General features: G+C 37.0%; 1 protein-coding gene across 5 annotated transcripts in view; it reads right to left on the bottom strand.

Annotated features, from left to right (window-relative positions):
• The window catches only part of CDH18 (cadherin 18), a 1,104,671-nt gene that overhangs the window by 83,174 nt on the left and 1,005,102 nt on the right, over positions 1–16,395 (bottom strand). The gene's annotated exons all lie outside the window — the stretch shown is intronic.

Here is a 16,395-nt window from a genome sequence, read left to right as displayed (position 1 = left end):
GAGGCAGGAGAATCCCTTGAACTCTGGAGGAGGTGGTTGCAGTGAGCCAAGATCACGCCACCGCACTCCAGGCTGGGCAAGAAGAGCATAACTTCATCTCAAAAAAAAAAAACAAATTTTTTTTTTGTAAAATTCGCATGAAATACATAAGCTATTTGGATGTTATTCCCCTGTTAGTAGATCTATAGGGTATCATTAAGCTAGGGCTAAGGTACTTATTCTAATTATGCACACCTTCCCAGAACACAGGTTCCCTTCCTGGGGCTAAGCCTGGTTTGGTCACAAGATGGTGACATTAGGCTGTTAGATAAATTTTAACCAGAAATTGAAGATTTTTAGAGGTCTTCTATATCTTTAATGAAACATGAAAAAGTGACCACATTCTTGTCCAGTGTCAATTATTAATTAATAATTTAATTATTTTAGACTTCAGGTTGAATCTAAGGGGGAAAAAAAAGCAACTTTGTGGTATGTCAAGTTAACACTTTGGAACAATCAACAAGCACATGTGTCCAAAGAGTTACTATAATGGAGGAAATGTTCAAATAGATCCAAAATCTACTCTAATATAACTGTGACACAACATTATAACACCCTTATTGTACATTCACTTTATCCTGTGTGAAATAAGCATCAAAATTGTACTTATACCAAATGGTACTTCAGACGTTGTATGACTAGAGCCAGGAAAAATGGCAGAGAGGAGGCAGGACTAACTTGCAGCTCCCACACGGACCAACAGAGCAGCATGTGGAGACCCACACTGTGAACTTTTGCTCCAAGAACTACCACAGGAACATACCAGGAAAGCCAAGAGAATCCACAGACCCTTTGAAAGAGGTGGACTGCAACTGCAGGCTCCGTGGGATAGCTGAGGAATTGTGAGTTGGCTTGCTTTCTCAGCTGGGAGGCTTGTAGCCTGGGGCAAGTTCTTAGCTGTTACCAGCTTCCTGGAAATAAACTTGGTGATGTTGGGTGGGACATGAGGGGAGTGAGACCAGCTGTTTGGGCTGTGGGCTGCATGGGAACAAGGTAAGGCCTGGAGCTGCCGGCTCTTCCCCCACTTCCCTGGTGAGCTATGTGATGCAGCAGAGAAAGCCATAATACCCCTGGGAATATAACTCCATTGGCCTGGGAACCACACCCCCATCCTCCACAGCAGCCACAGCAAGACCTGCCAAGAGTCTGAGCTCAGAAAAGCCTAACAGTGCCCCCATCTGATGGTCTTTCTGTACCTACCCTGGTAGCCCAGGACAAAGTACATAATCTCTTGGGAGCCGTATGGCTCTGTTGACTGCCTGATCCTCCCTATACAATCGCGACTGATGTGCTCTTGAAAGCACCACCTCCTGGCTGGAGGCCAACCAACACAAAACCAGCACACTTAACAAAAATGCAACCAAGGACCCTCACAGAGTCTACTTCACTCCCCTGCTACCTATAATGGAGTAGGTGCTGGTATCCATAGCTGAGAGACCTGAAGATGGGTTACATGACAGGACTTTTTGGAGACACTCCCCAGTATCAGCCCAGAGCCTGGTAGCTCCACTGGGTGGCTAGAGCTAGAGGAGAAATAACAATAATTGAAGTTTGACTCTCAGGCAGCCCCATCCCTAGAGGAAAGGGAAGAACACCACATCAAGGAAACATCCTGTGGGAGAAAAGAATCTGAACAACAGCCTGAGTCACACATCTTCCCTCTGACATAGTCTACCCAAATGAGAAGACACCAGAAAAATAATTCTGATAACATGGCAAAATAAGGTTCTTTAACACCCCAAAAAGATCACACTAGATTATCAGCAATGGATCCAAACCAAGACTAAATCTCTGAATTGCCAGAAAAAGATTTCAGAAGATTGATTATTAAGGCAATCAAGGAAGCACTAGAGAAAGGTGAAGTTCAACTTAAAGAAATCCAAAAAAATGATACAGGATATGAATGGAAAAATCTCCAGTGAATAGACGGCATAAATAAAAAACAATCACAACTTCTGGAAATCAATGACATACTTAGGGAAATGCAAAATGCACTGGAAAGTCTCAGCAATGGAATTGAACAAATAGAAGAAAAAACTTTAGAACTTGAAGACAAGGCTTTCAAATTAATCCAATCCAACTAAGAAAAAGAAAAAAAAAATTAAAAAAACGAGCAAAGCCTCCAAGAAGTTTGGAATTATATTAAATGAACAAACCTAAAAATAATTGGTGCTCCCAAGGAAGAAGAGAAATATAAGAGTTTGGAAAACACATTTGAGGGAATAATTGCAGAAAACTTCCCCAGCTTTCTTAGAGATCTAGACATTCAAATACAAGAAGCTCAAAGAACACCTGGGAAATTAATCACAAAAAGATAATCTCCTAGGCACATAGTCATCAGGTTATCTAATGTCAAGATGAAGGAAAGAATCTTAAGAAATGTGTGGAAAAACAAACAAACAAAAACACCAGGTAATCTATAAAGGAAAACGTATCAGATTAACAGATTTCTCAGGAGAAATCCTACAAGCTAGAAGAAATTGAGGTCCTATCATTAACCTGCTTGAACAAAACACTTCTCAGTCAAGAATTTTTTATCCAGCAAAACTAAGTTTCATAAATGAAGGGAAAATACAGTCTTTTTCAGACAAACAAATGCTGAGAGAATTTACCACTACCAAGCCAGCACTACAAGAACTGCTAAAAGGAGATCTAAATATTGAAACAAATTCTCAAAATACAACAAAATAGAATCTCCTTAAAGCATAAATTTCAAATGACCTATAAAACAATAACACAATGAAATAAACCAAGGTATTCAGGCAAAAGATAGTATAATGAATATAATAGTACCTTATATCTCAATACTAACATTGAATGTAAATGGCCGAAATGCTGCACTTAAAAGATACAGAATGGCAGAGTGAATAAAAACTCACCAACCAAGTATCTGCTGTCTTCAAGAGACTCACCTGACACAGGACTAATATACTTAAAATAAAGGGGTGGAAACAGATATTTCATGCAAATGGACACCAAAGGCAAGCAGGAGTAGCTATTTTTATATCAGACAAGATGAACTTTAAAGCAACAGCAGTTAAAAAAGACAGAGGGACTTTATGTAATGATAAAAGAACTAGTCCAACAGAAAAAAAATTCACAATTCTACATATACATGAACCTAACACTGCAGATCCCAAATTTGTTAAATATAAAACAGTTACTACTAAACCAAAGAAATGAGATAGACAGGAACACAGCAATAGTGGAGGACTTCAATATTCCACTGACAGCACTAGACAGGTCATGAAGACAGAAAGTCAACAAAGAAACAATAGACTTAAACTATATCCTAGAACAAATGGACTTAACAGATCTTTAAAGAACATTCTACCCAACAACTGCAGAATATTCATTCTATTCATCAGCACATGGAACATTCTCCAAGATAGACAATATGATAGGCCACAGTACAATTCTCAACAAATTTAAGAAAATCAAAATTATATCAAGTACTCTCTCAAACCATATTGGAATAAAATTGAAAATCAACTCTAAAATGAACCCTCAAAACCATGCAAATACATTGAAATTAAACAACCTGCTTCTGAATGATCATTGAGACAACAATGAAATAAAAATGGAAATTAAAAAAATTTTTGAACTGAATGACAATAGTGACATGACCTATCAAAACCTCTGGGATACAGCAAAAGTGGTGCCAAGTGGAAAGTTCACAGCATTAAATGCCTACATCAAAAAGTCTGAAAGAGTACAAATAGACAATCTAAGGTAACATGTCAAGGAAGTAAAGAAACAAGAACAAACCACACCCAAACACAGGAGAAGAAAATAAATAACGAAATCAGAGCAGAACTAAGTGAAATTGAAACAAAAAACATACAATACAATAGATAAATGAAACAAAAAGTTAATTCTTTAAAAAGATAAATAAAAATGATAGACCATTAGTGAGATTAACTAAAAAGAGAAGCAAGATCCAAAAAAGCTCAATTAGAAATAAAACAGGAGATAGTAGAACTGATACCACAGACATACAAAAGAGCATTCTAGGCTATTATGAACAACTTTATGCACATAAAATAGAAAACCAAGAGTAGATGGATAAATTCCTGGAAATATACAACCCTCCTAGATTAAACAAGGAAAAAAATATAAACTCTGAACAGACAAATAACAAGCAGTGAGATTGACAGGGTAATTAAAAAGTTACCAACAACAAAAAAAAGTCCAGGACCAGACAGATTCATGGCTGAATTATATTAGACATTCAAGCAAAAATTGGTACCAATCCTATTGACACTATTCCACAAGACAGAGAAGGAGAAAATCTTCCCTAAGTGATTCCATGAAGCCAGTATCATTCTAATACTAAAACCAAAAGGGGACATAACAAAAAAAGAATACTACAGACCAATACACAGACCCGGATGAACATATATGCACCAGACCCTTATGAACACGATCTAGGACGGTTGTATATTTCCAGGAATGTATCCATCTCCTCTTGGTTTTCTAGTTTACTGTGAACAAAGTTGTTCACAGTAGCCTAGAGTTCTCTTTTGTATGTCTGTGGTATCAGTTGTAACATCTCCTGTTGCATTTCTAATTGAGCTTGTTTGCATCTTCTTGCTTCTCTTCTTGGTTAATCTCACTAATGTTCTATCATTTTTATTTATCTTTTTAAAGAACTAGCTTTTTGTTTCATTTATCTATTGTACTGTGTGTTTTTTGTTTCAATTTAATTTAGTTCTGCTCAGATCTTTGTTATTTCTTTTCTTCGGCTGTGTTACAGACCCTGATGAACATATATGAAAAAATCTTCAACAAAATACTGTCTAACAGAATTCGACAGCATATCAAAAAGATAATCCACCATGATCGAGTAGGTTTCATAGCAGGGATGCAGGTATGGTTTAATATCCACGAGTCAATAAATGTGGTACACCACATAAACAGAATTAAAAATAAAAATCACATGATTATCTCAATAGATGCAGTAAAAGCTTTTGAACAAAATCCAGCATCCTTTTATGGTTAAAACACTCATCAAAAACACCAAAGAAGGGGCATACCTTAAGGTAATAAAAGCCATCTATGACAAACCCACAGCCAACAGGGTAAAGTTAAAAGCATTCCCCCTGAGAATTGGAACAAGACAAGGATGTTTACTCTTAACACTTCTCTTCAAGTAGCAGAAGTCCTAGCCAGAGCAGTCAAACGAGAGAAAGAAATAAAGGACATCCAATTGATAATGATGAAGTCAGATTGTTGCTGTTTGGTGATGACATGATCCTATACCTAGAAAATCCTAAAGACTCATGCAAAAAGCTCCTAGAACTGGTAAATGAATTAAGAAAAGTTTCAGGATACAAAAATAATGTGCACAAATCAGTAGCTCTGCTATACACTAATAGTGACCAAGCTGAAAATCAAATCAGGAACTCAACCCCTTTATAATAGTTGCAAAAAAAAAAAAAAAAACCTCAGGAATATATTTAACCAAGAAGAAGAAAAACCTCTACAAGGAAAACTACAAAACACTGCTGAAATACATCATAGACAACATAAACAAATGGAAACATATCCCATGCTCATAGATGGAGTCAATCAATATTGTAAAAATGGCCATACTGCCAAAAGGAATCTACAAATTCAATGCAGTTCTTAACAAAATACCACCATCATTCTTCACAAAACTAGAAAAAAAATCCTAAAATTCATATGGAACCAAAAGAGAGCCTGCATAGCCAAAGCAAGACTAAGCAAAAAGAACAAATTCTGGAGGCATCACATTACCTGACTTCAAATTATATTATAAGGCCATAGTCACCAAAACAGCATGGTACTGGTATAAAAAATAGTCACATAGACCAACGGAACAAAATAGATAACCCAGAAATAAAGCCAAATACAGCCAACTGATCTTTGACAAAGCAAACAGAAATGTAAAGTGGGAAAAAGATACCCAATTCAACAAATTGTACTGGGATAACTGGCAAGCTACAGGTAGAAGAATGAAACTGGATCCTCATTTCTCACCCTTATACAAAACTCACCTCAAGATGGATCAAAGACTTAAATCTAAAACCTGAAACCATAAAATTTCTAGAAGATAACATTGGAAAAGTCCTTCTAGAAAATGGCTTAGACAAAGACTTCATGACCAAGAATCAAAAAGCAAACACAACAAAAACAAAGATAAATAGATGGAACTTAATTAAAGTAAAAATGTTCTGCACAGTAAAAGAAATAATCAGTAGAGTAAACAGACAACCCACTGAGTGGGGGAAAATCTTCACAATCTATACATCTGATAAAGGACTAATATCCAGAATCTACAAGGAACTTAAACAAATCAGCAAGAAAAAAAAATCCCATCAAAAAGTGGGCTAAGGACAGTAATAGATAATTCTCAAAAGAAGATATTCCAAATGGCCAATAAACAGATGAAAAAAATTCAACATCACGAATTATCAGGGAACTGCAAATCAAAATCACAATGTGATACCACCTCACTTCTACAAGAATGGCCATAATCAAAAAATCAATAAATAATAGATGTTGGCATGGATGTGGTGAAAAGGGAGCACTTTTACATTGTTGGTGGGAGTGCAAACTAGTACAACCACTACGGAAAACAGTGTGGAGATTCCTTACAGAACTAAAAGTACATCTATCATTTGAAACAGCAATCCCACTCCTGGGTATCTACCCATAGGAAAAGAAGGCATTATACAAAAAAGATACCTGCGAAGGTATGTTTATAGCAGCACAATTCATAATTGCAAAAATAGGGAACCAGCCCAAATGCCCATCTGTCAACGTAGGGATAAAGAAAATGTGGTATACATATACCATGGAATACTAGTCAGCCACAAAAATGAATGAAATAATGGCATTTGCAACAGCCTGGATGGAATTGGAAACTATTATTCTAAGTTCAATAACTCAGGAATGGAAAACCAAACATTGTATTTTCTCACTCATAAGTGGGAGCTAAGCTATGAGGATGCAAAGGCACAAGAATGATACAATGGACTTTGGGGACTTGGGGGAAAGGGTGTGAGGGTGAGGGATAAACACTACACATTGGGTTCAGTGTATACTGATCAGGCGATGGGTGCACCAAAATATTAAAAATCACCACTAAATAACATATTCATGTAACCAAACATCACCTGTTCCCCAAAAACCTATTGAATTTTTTAAAAATAGGCCAAAACAGAAAACAAGTAGTTGTATGACTAAATGTGTTATAATTATGTTTGGCCTAGGGGAAAAAATCATTTTATATCAGATAATATCTTTAGCTATGTACTTTTGGACCATTCAGCCTTCAAAGTCTAAAGATATGTTCATCTATGAAAGAAAAGAGTTGTCTTAGTCATCTTTATGTGCCCTTGAGTTCTCAAGTATCATGTGTTTATGACACTGAACAATAAACCATTAATCAATCTCAGTGTTCTAATATCAGCAATATATAATGTGATACAATTTCAAAACACAGGTTGTAGACAAAGACTTTTGATTTTAAGCAAGAATTTGCTTTCTGTCTGTCTCTACTGGATTTGCATTAAATGTCCATAATGGACTGTTTCCTTTGGATCAGAACACAATGGCTGAGTGTTTTTGATGATACACTGAGGATTGCCATGAAGAGAACACTGAAATAATTTTATGTTGTCAATAAGGAAAACTTTTACAACTAAATTTGGTCTATGAAAAAGTTCTTGTATATTAGATACCTTTAACATGAACACAGTTTAAAACATATTTACTGGTTATTTTTCATCTTTGTTTTCAAAAGTTTAAATCCTGCATTCAAACTCTTAATAATTTCTTTTCACTTTCCCTCTTGAACTTTGCCAAAAGGCCTTATCATTATTTTAAAATCTCTCTCTTTTTTTTGCTGTTATAACATCCAAAATAATTTGGTATTTCTAATCCAACTCATCATCAATTATGTGAAAATTTCAAAAGTAGAGAAGAAAGCAAACAAAAAACAAAAAGAAGTGAATGCTTCCAGTGTATTCACTGTACCATTATTTACCAATAAATTCACCTCACCAAGGTCACAATAAATCTCTGGATAGGCTGAGAAAATACTTTTAATACTTTGCATCCATTTCTTTAAAAGTATCCCTTATGTTGCAAAAATATTTTAAAATCTGGCTAAGTTTCCAATATCTTCACAATACATTTGGGCTATAGTTTATTTTATAGGTAGTGCCATCATAAGCATTTGAAACAATTATGCGAAATATTTAATCATTTACTTCCTTAAAGTTATCATTCAAAGAAAACATTCAAATTCTCAACAAGAAGTAAATGCATAGATAAATTCAGGTTATAAATCAAGATGCAAAAGAAGGAAAGATGGGGCATATACTCATTCACATAATTCAGCTGCTAAAGCTTTTCATCATATAAGAAATGTTGATTCAGGGACTCCAACTTTTTTTATACTAAATCAAGTAATGTACATCTTTAACTACAATATGGAGAAACTATAAAATTAAGAGCAAGTTTATTACTAAGATGCTAAAGTTAAAAAAAGACTTGCCAGTTAGCATCCCCTTTTCTAATGTGTGGAGTAAACCCATAAAAGGGAAGGCCCCAGGTAATGGCATTTGATTAATGGCTCTCTGAGCATTTATAATATACATTTGTTTCTAATTTTTGATACTTGACTTTTGTAAATGTAGTCATTTTGTTTGTTTGTTTTTATTTTTTATTAGTTATAGTATAAGAGGGAGGATATTGGGCTACAAAAAGAAAGTTTTCAGAGTAAAGCAAAATTGGATTTGCATTAAAATGTCATGTTATCACTGAAAACAGAATCAAGTTAGTTAATTTTTTGAACTTTAGTTTCTTCATCTATAGAATGGAATCAATAATACAGACAGTTTCAGTGTTGTAAAACAGTTTATGGAATGATATATAAGGTCCATGGCCAACAGACAGAAGACAATGAATGGTAACAATTTAACAGTCATGTGTCATAAAGCTACATTCCCAAAAGCTCTCTAGCTTCTTGTTTTCAACATGGGATTGCTCATCTCTCAGTAGCTAATCTGTGAAATTCCTGAATTCTATTTGTAATTTGTGAGCAAATGGTGTAGCCTGTTTAAATGAAAGGCTTCACTGCTGGTAAACAGCCAGGCTCTAATTTTATTTTTTCAAAAAGGTGATGATTGGAGAAGAAGGTGGAGCAAGATAGCAGTATAGAACCCTACAAAGATTGTCAACCCTGCAGGAACACTGAATTGAAGAACTTTCCATGAAACACCTTCATAAGGACTAAAAATCAGCTGACTGATCACAGTACTTGGTATTAACACTATATTAATGAATGGGGCACTGAAGAGCACAGGAAAGACAGCCTTGAATGGCTTACACAACCCCTCCCTCATACCCTGGTAGTGGCAGCAGAGCACAAAGAGAGAATCTGTGCACTTTGGGGAGGGAGAACACAATGATTATGAGACTTTGCGTTGGAAGTCACTACTTCCTTGTTATGGCAGAAAGCAAAAAGTGACAGAACACATCCTGCAACCTATGGAGTAAGCCTTTAGTCCAGCACAGGCTAGAGAGAAATAACTCAACCCAGTGGTCAAAACCTGGGTTCTGGCTAGCCCCACGACTGTGGGCTAAAGCACTCCAGGGTCCTTAATGAACTTGAAAGGCAGTCTGGGCCAGAAGGACTGCAATTCCTGAGTAAGCCTTGGTGATGTGCTGGGCTTGGAGCCAGTGGATCTGGAGTGCAGGTGACATAGTGAGAAGCCAGCTGGCGTGGTCAAGGGAGTGCTTCTGCCACTCCTCCCCCCAACCACAGGCAGTGCAGCTTGCAGCTCTGGGAGAGATCCCTTCCTTCCACTTGAGTAGAAGTGAGGAAGGAGTAAAAAGGACTTCATCTTGCAACTTGGATACAAGTTCAGCCACAGTAGAACAGGGCAGCAGACAGAATCCTGAGGCCCTAGCTCTCAGACAACATTTTTAGATACACCTGGGCCAGAAGGGAACCTGCTGCCTTGAAGGGAAGAACCCAGTCCTGGTGGAATTCATGACCTCCTTACTAAAGATCTCTTGGACCTTGAGTAAGCATCAACTGTAGCCAGACATTACTCATCGTGGGCTTTTGATGAGAATGAGACTCAGGTGTAACCCAGGGTATTAACAGATATGGTGGCTATGGGGAGAGACTCTTCCTGCTCAAGGACGGGAAAGGGAAGTATAAAGGGGAGTTTGTCTTGCAGCTTGGATACCAGCTTGACCACAGAGGGGTGGAGCATCAAGCAGGCTCCTGGGGTCCCTGATTCCAGGAGTTGGTTGGCTCAGAGGAGAGAAGTTCTAAACCTGCCCTGGGCTAGAGTGGAGCTAACTGCCCTGAAGGAAGAGACTCAGTCCAGGCAGTGTTCAGCACAAGCTGACAGAAGAGCCCATGGGCCTTGAGTGAAGATGGGTGGTATCCAGGCAGTACATACCACATGGGGAGAAACTCCTGCTTGAGAAAAGAAGAGGGAAGAGCGGGAAGAACTTTGTCTTGTGGCTGGGGTGTCAGCTCAGCCACAGTAGAATAGAGCACCAAGTAGATTCCTAAGGTTCTCGAATCCAGGCTGTGGCTCCTGGACAGCATTTCTAGACCTGCCCTGGGCTGTGGAACATGAGAGCTAACATCATTGAAGGGAAGGACACAATCCTGGCTGGATTCACTGCTTGCTAACTGAAGAGCCCTGGGCCTTAAGGGAATATCAGTAGTAGCCAGGCATTAGTAGTCAGCGGTCTTGGGTGAGATCCAGTGATATGTTCATTTCAGTTATGACCCAGTGCAGTCTTGGTATTGGTGGCTACAGTGATGCTTATGTCACTCCTCTGCTGAGCTCCAGGCAGATCAACATGGACAGAGAAACTCCATTTGTTTAGGGGAATGTAAGGGAAGAGAACAAGAGTCTTTGCCTAGTAATCCAGGGAATTATCTTAGATTTTACCCAAGACCACTACAGCAGTACCTCCACAAGTCTTCAGAGTCACAGCATTACTGGGCTTGGGGTACCCCCTAATGCAGATATAGCTGCAATGACCAAAGACTTAGATCATAACACCCAATTAATCCCCTTTGAGTACTTGGAAGAGTCCCCAAGAATGACAGGCACAAATAAGCCCAGTCTGCAATAACTACAATAAATGACTCTACAGTGGTGCTGGGAAAACTGCATATCCATATACAGATAATTGAAACCAGACCCCCATCTCTAGCTATATGCAAAAATCAATTCAAAATGTATTAAAACTTAAGTCTATGAACTCACACTGTGAAACTGAAGAGAGTACGTTGGGAAAACTCTGCTGGACATTCATCTGAACAAAGATTTCTTGAGTAATATGCTGCAAGCACAGTCAACCAAATAAAAAATAGATAAATGGGATCACATCAAGTTAAAAGGCTTCTGCACATCAAAGAAAACAATCAACAATGGAAAGTGACAACCCACAAAATGAAAGAAAATATTTTCAAATTATCCATATGACCAGGGATTAATAACCGGAATATAACTGAAGCTCAAACAAATCTATAGAAAAAAAATCTAATAATCTGAATAAAAAATGGGCAAAATATCTGAATAGACATTTCTCAAAAGATGACATACAAATAGCAAACAGACATATAAAAAGGTGCTTAACATCACTGATCATCATAGAAATGCCAATCAAAACTACAATGAGAAATTATCTCACCCCAGTTAAAATGGCTTATATCAAAATTACAGGCAATAACAAATGATGGCAAAGGATGTGGAGAAAAGGCAACCCCCATATCCTGTTGGTGGGAACGTAAATTAGTATAACCACTATGGAGAACAGTTTGACAGTTTCTTAAAAGCTAAACATAGAGCTCCCTATGATGCAGCAATCCTGCTGCTATGTTTATATGAAAAAGAAAATGTATTAGTCCGTTTTTATGCTGCTGATAAAGACATACTTGAAACTCGGTAATTTATAAAGAAAAAGAGGTTTAATGGATTCACACGTGGCTGGGGAGGCCTCACAATCATGGTGGAAGGCAAAAGACACGTCTTGCATGGGGGCAGACAAGAAAGAATGAGAGCCAAGTGAAAGGTGAAACCCCTTATAAAACCATCATATCTTGTGAGACTTATTCACTACCACGAGAACACTATGGGGGAAACTGCCCCCACGATTCAATTACCTCCCACCAGGTCCCTATCACAACACGTGGGAATTATGGGAGATACAATTCAAGATGAGATTTGGGTGAGGACACAGCCAAACCATATCAGAAAGGAAACCAGTACGCTGAAGAGATATCTGCACTCCATATTCACTGCAGCACTAATCACAACAGCCAAGATTTGAAAGCAACCTAAGTGTCCATCAATAGATGAATGGATAAAGAAAATGTGGTACATATGCACAATACAGTAATTCAGCCATAAAATAGAATAAGATTCTATCATTTGCAACATAGATAGAACTGCAGGACATTATGTTAAGTGAAATAAGCCAGGCACAGAAAGACAAACTTCACATGTTCTTATTCATATGTAGGAGCTAAAATTAGAACAATTGAACCCAAGGAGATAGGGGGTAGAATAATGGTTGTCAGAGGCTAGGAAGGGTAGTGGTGGTGGGGCGGGTAATTGGGGATGATTACTGGGTAAAAAATGTAGTTAGAAGGAACAACAGCTAGTATTTGATAGCCTGACATGGTGACTACACTAGATAATAATTTATTTTACATTTTATATATACTTTATATTGCTGCAAATTACACATCTTGTTTAGAGTTGAAACAGACAAAACCTAGACATTATATTCTCTATGAAATCTGAAGAGTCTTACTAATAATTGATAAAAGGACAATGGTAAAATACAAAGACTGAAGTACAAAAGTACAATAGTAAAATACAAAAGACCGAAGTCAGGAAGCTTTTCACAAATGCTTGCAAAGCTCAAACTCCCTTTCATTACCAATTCTACAAACTTGGAGTTAATTGCATTTCAGGGCACATTGCAAAGTACATCTTTTCAATGTGCTTTTCCTTAATTAGTACAAACATTTGGTCCCTGAGAAAGGTGGAAGTATAGGCTTGCTTTTGTTTTTGTTAATGTTTTCTGTTTTTTTATTCACTATTTGCACCCAGAGGCCCATGTGAATGACACATTTTTATTAAAATCAAGAATAAATATTATGTAAATTATGCCCCCAAACAGCAGCTATGGAGTCTAATTATTTTAAGGCAGCTTTAGCAGGATTCATTTTAGTTCTCTAACCAAAACAAAGCAGAAAGAATAGTTCATATGCTAATAGATTTATGCTTCCCTTCTTAGCATTTGGAAACTATGTACCAATCATCTTTGCATCCCAACAACCAGGAGAGTGCATGTTTCATATGAGTGTTCATTTAAGTGCTCTCAATGATATAGGACAATTACTGAGACAATTAGTGACATATTTTAATTGATTGAAAGTACACATTGAAACATTCACATGACTATTCATGTATATGATTTGTATATATAGACACCTATCTCTGAAATATCTTTTCAAAATTTCTTCCCATGAATACAGTTAGTACTCCAGTTTTACCAATTTGCCAGTCAGTTTGTTTTACTCTATGTCAGGTTTTCTCAACATTAGCACTATTGACTTGGGGCCAGATAATTTCTGTGGGAGTTGTCCTGTGAGTTTCAGAATGTTTAGCACCATCCATGACTTCCACCTCTAGATGCCAGTAACACCCTACCTGCTACAAGCTGAATGCTTTTATCCCCCTCCCCCAAATTCGTATAGTAAACAGTAATCCACAATGTAATGGCATGTGGAGGTACAAACTTCTGGAGGTGATTATGAGGTCATGAAAATGGAACTGTCATGAATGGATTAGTGCCTTTACAAGAGGAGCTTAGAGCTAGCTACCTTTTTCCAAGATGTGAGAATACGAGACGTTGGTAGTCTGCAATCCAGAAGAGGGCACTTACCACAACCCGACAATTCTGGCAACCTAATCTCAGACTCTCAGACTCAAGAACTGTGATAAATAAATTGCAGTTTTTTATAAGCCATCAAGACTATGATAATTCTTCTTAGCAGCCAAACTGACTAAGGGAGAAAATTGGTGGGACATTCATTGTGTGATGTGTGCTCTCGTAAAAAGAAACGGAAGAGTTTGCTTTCTTTCTTTCTGCTCCTCACTATGTGAAAATATAGGGAGAAGAGGGCTCTCTGCAAACCAGGAATCAGACACACACCAGATACCAGATAGGCTGGCCCTTTGATCTTGGACTTCCCAGCCTCTAGAACTGTGAGAAATAAATGTTTTTTGTTTATACCACACAATCGAAGGTAATTTGTTATAGCAGCGTAAAGTGACTAAGACACTATCCCAAGATGTAATAGCTAGATATGTCTCCAGACATTTTCAACTGTCCCTTGTAGGGGGGTGGATTTTGCCCCCATGTGAGAATCACAGTCCTATGTGGGAAGGGGTGTTTTCATATATGTTGGAACATATAGAATAATGCTAAAACATGTTTGTCCTTGACCTCAATTTCTCCCCCTTGGCCTACATTTCACCACACATATTTTACCTTTCACTTGATTTTAAATATTGTTTATTTTGAAATGCAAATTTTCCTATCATTGTTTTGGTTATAATTATCAAAGTTCCTCTCATTTCTCTCCCTATTGGCATTGCTGCCAGGATTAATTTCAAAGACCTTACCATTGCAGAAAGCCTCTTCATGATCTGTATCTAATCTATCTCTCCAATCTCATTACTTGCTCTTCCCACAGGTAACCCAAGCTCCTCATGTACAATAAACTACAATTCTTTCCTTCATTCTTCATTTCTCTAATTTCTAATTGGTTTATGAGCCTCAATTCAATTTTCCTCAGCTCATTGCCTCCAGAAAGTTTTGGAATACATTCTCCATGCACACCTCCCTCAGACCATTATTACACTAAACACAGTGTGATGGTTAATTGTACCCGTCAACTTGGCTGGGCCACAGGGCCCAGATATTTCATTCTCTTTCTGTGGAGAATTATGCATGATACACAATGCATATTTTTTTCCAAGTCTATTTCTTCCCTGGAGTTCAAGATGCTGTGTGTATGTGTGTCTGTGTGTGTGTGCACATGTATAATTCTTTATCATGAGGACTACTATAATATCGCACTTTACAAGTGATTAAAACATAGTCTAAGAGTGATTGCTATAGTCACCCTACTGATCTATCAAACACTAGGTTCTATTTCTTCCATCTAAATGTACATATTGGTACCCACTGGATTGTACATTTTAAAACAGCTAGAAGATAATGATTTGAATGTTCTCAGTATAAAGAAACGATACATATTTAAGGTGATGAATTTCACAACTACCCTGATTTGATCATATGAATGTGTCAAATTATCACATGTATCCTGCCAAATGTACAACTTTTTTGTATTAATAAAAAATAAATTAAACAAATGGTTGCACTTCCTGTTTTTTTAAATAATTACAGAAATTATCATTAGTATCAACTTTAATTTAAAAAAATATTGTCAATGTTTATTTAATATTTTCACAGCAAACTTATATCATGACCTATCTCTATTCCCAAAAGATATTGGGTGCTTTTGGTAAAGAAAGCCTCATTTGTACAGATCTTTTATGGTGCTACATTTTTTTTTAAACCTGAACAAATCATACTTACTGTTTGGGGTCAAAAGTATAATTAAAAACATGGCATTCTATGGAATGTTGAAGCAAAACGGGCTTTCCTTTGGTTGAGCGATGAAACATGTTAACTTTGATTTCTATTCCTTAGTTAGAGACTGATTTCTGTAACTTGGTTTATGCATATTATTTTGTATAGTTTACCGATCCTCCTTCTTCAAGCATTATCTAGCTCTTGCTGTTAGTGTGACAGGATACAGTTTCTATACTTGCAGATGGAGTAGGATTGTTGAATATCTACATTTGTGCACAGAAAATTGCTTCACTACATGCATGGGTGCTAGGGGGATTATTTTTAACTGAAACAGTCATGCTTATGAAAAAGAAAATTCAGAGCTTTTACAAATATCCCACAGATACTGAGGAGACTATTTAGTATATTAGCTTTTGTTAAGTGAATGAAAACCAAGGATTTCATGGTAAAAATTAGAAACATTATTAAGGATTTTAACCTTTCTAGAGACAGGATTTCCATGCGTATAAATACAGGATATCTAAGAAGTTTTACACATGTATGCAGCCTTTCTGATTTTGTTATAAATGAGGGACACAGAAAAACTCTTTTGATAATGCAAAAAAGCTTTGATTATCTCTCCAGTATGATGTACTAAACTAATACAAGTATTATTTAGTGAGCACTTATTAT

The sequence above is a fragment of the Pan paniscus genome, chromosome 4 (assembly GCF_029289425.2).
Source record: "Pan paniscus chromosome 4, NHGRI_mPanPan1-v2.0_pri, whole genome shotgun sequence".
Lineage (NCBI taxonomy): Eukaryota > Metazoa > Chordata > Mammalia > Primates > Hominidae > Pan > Pan paniscus.
This window is presented reverse-complemented; position numbering and strand designations above follow the sequence as displayed.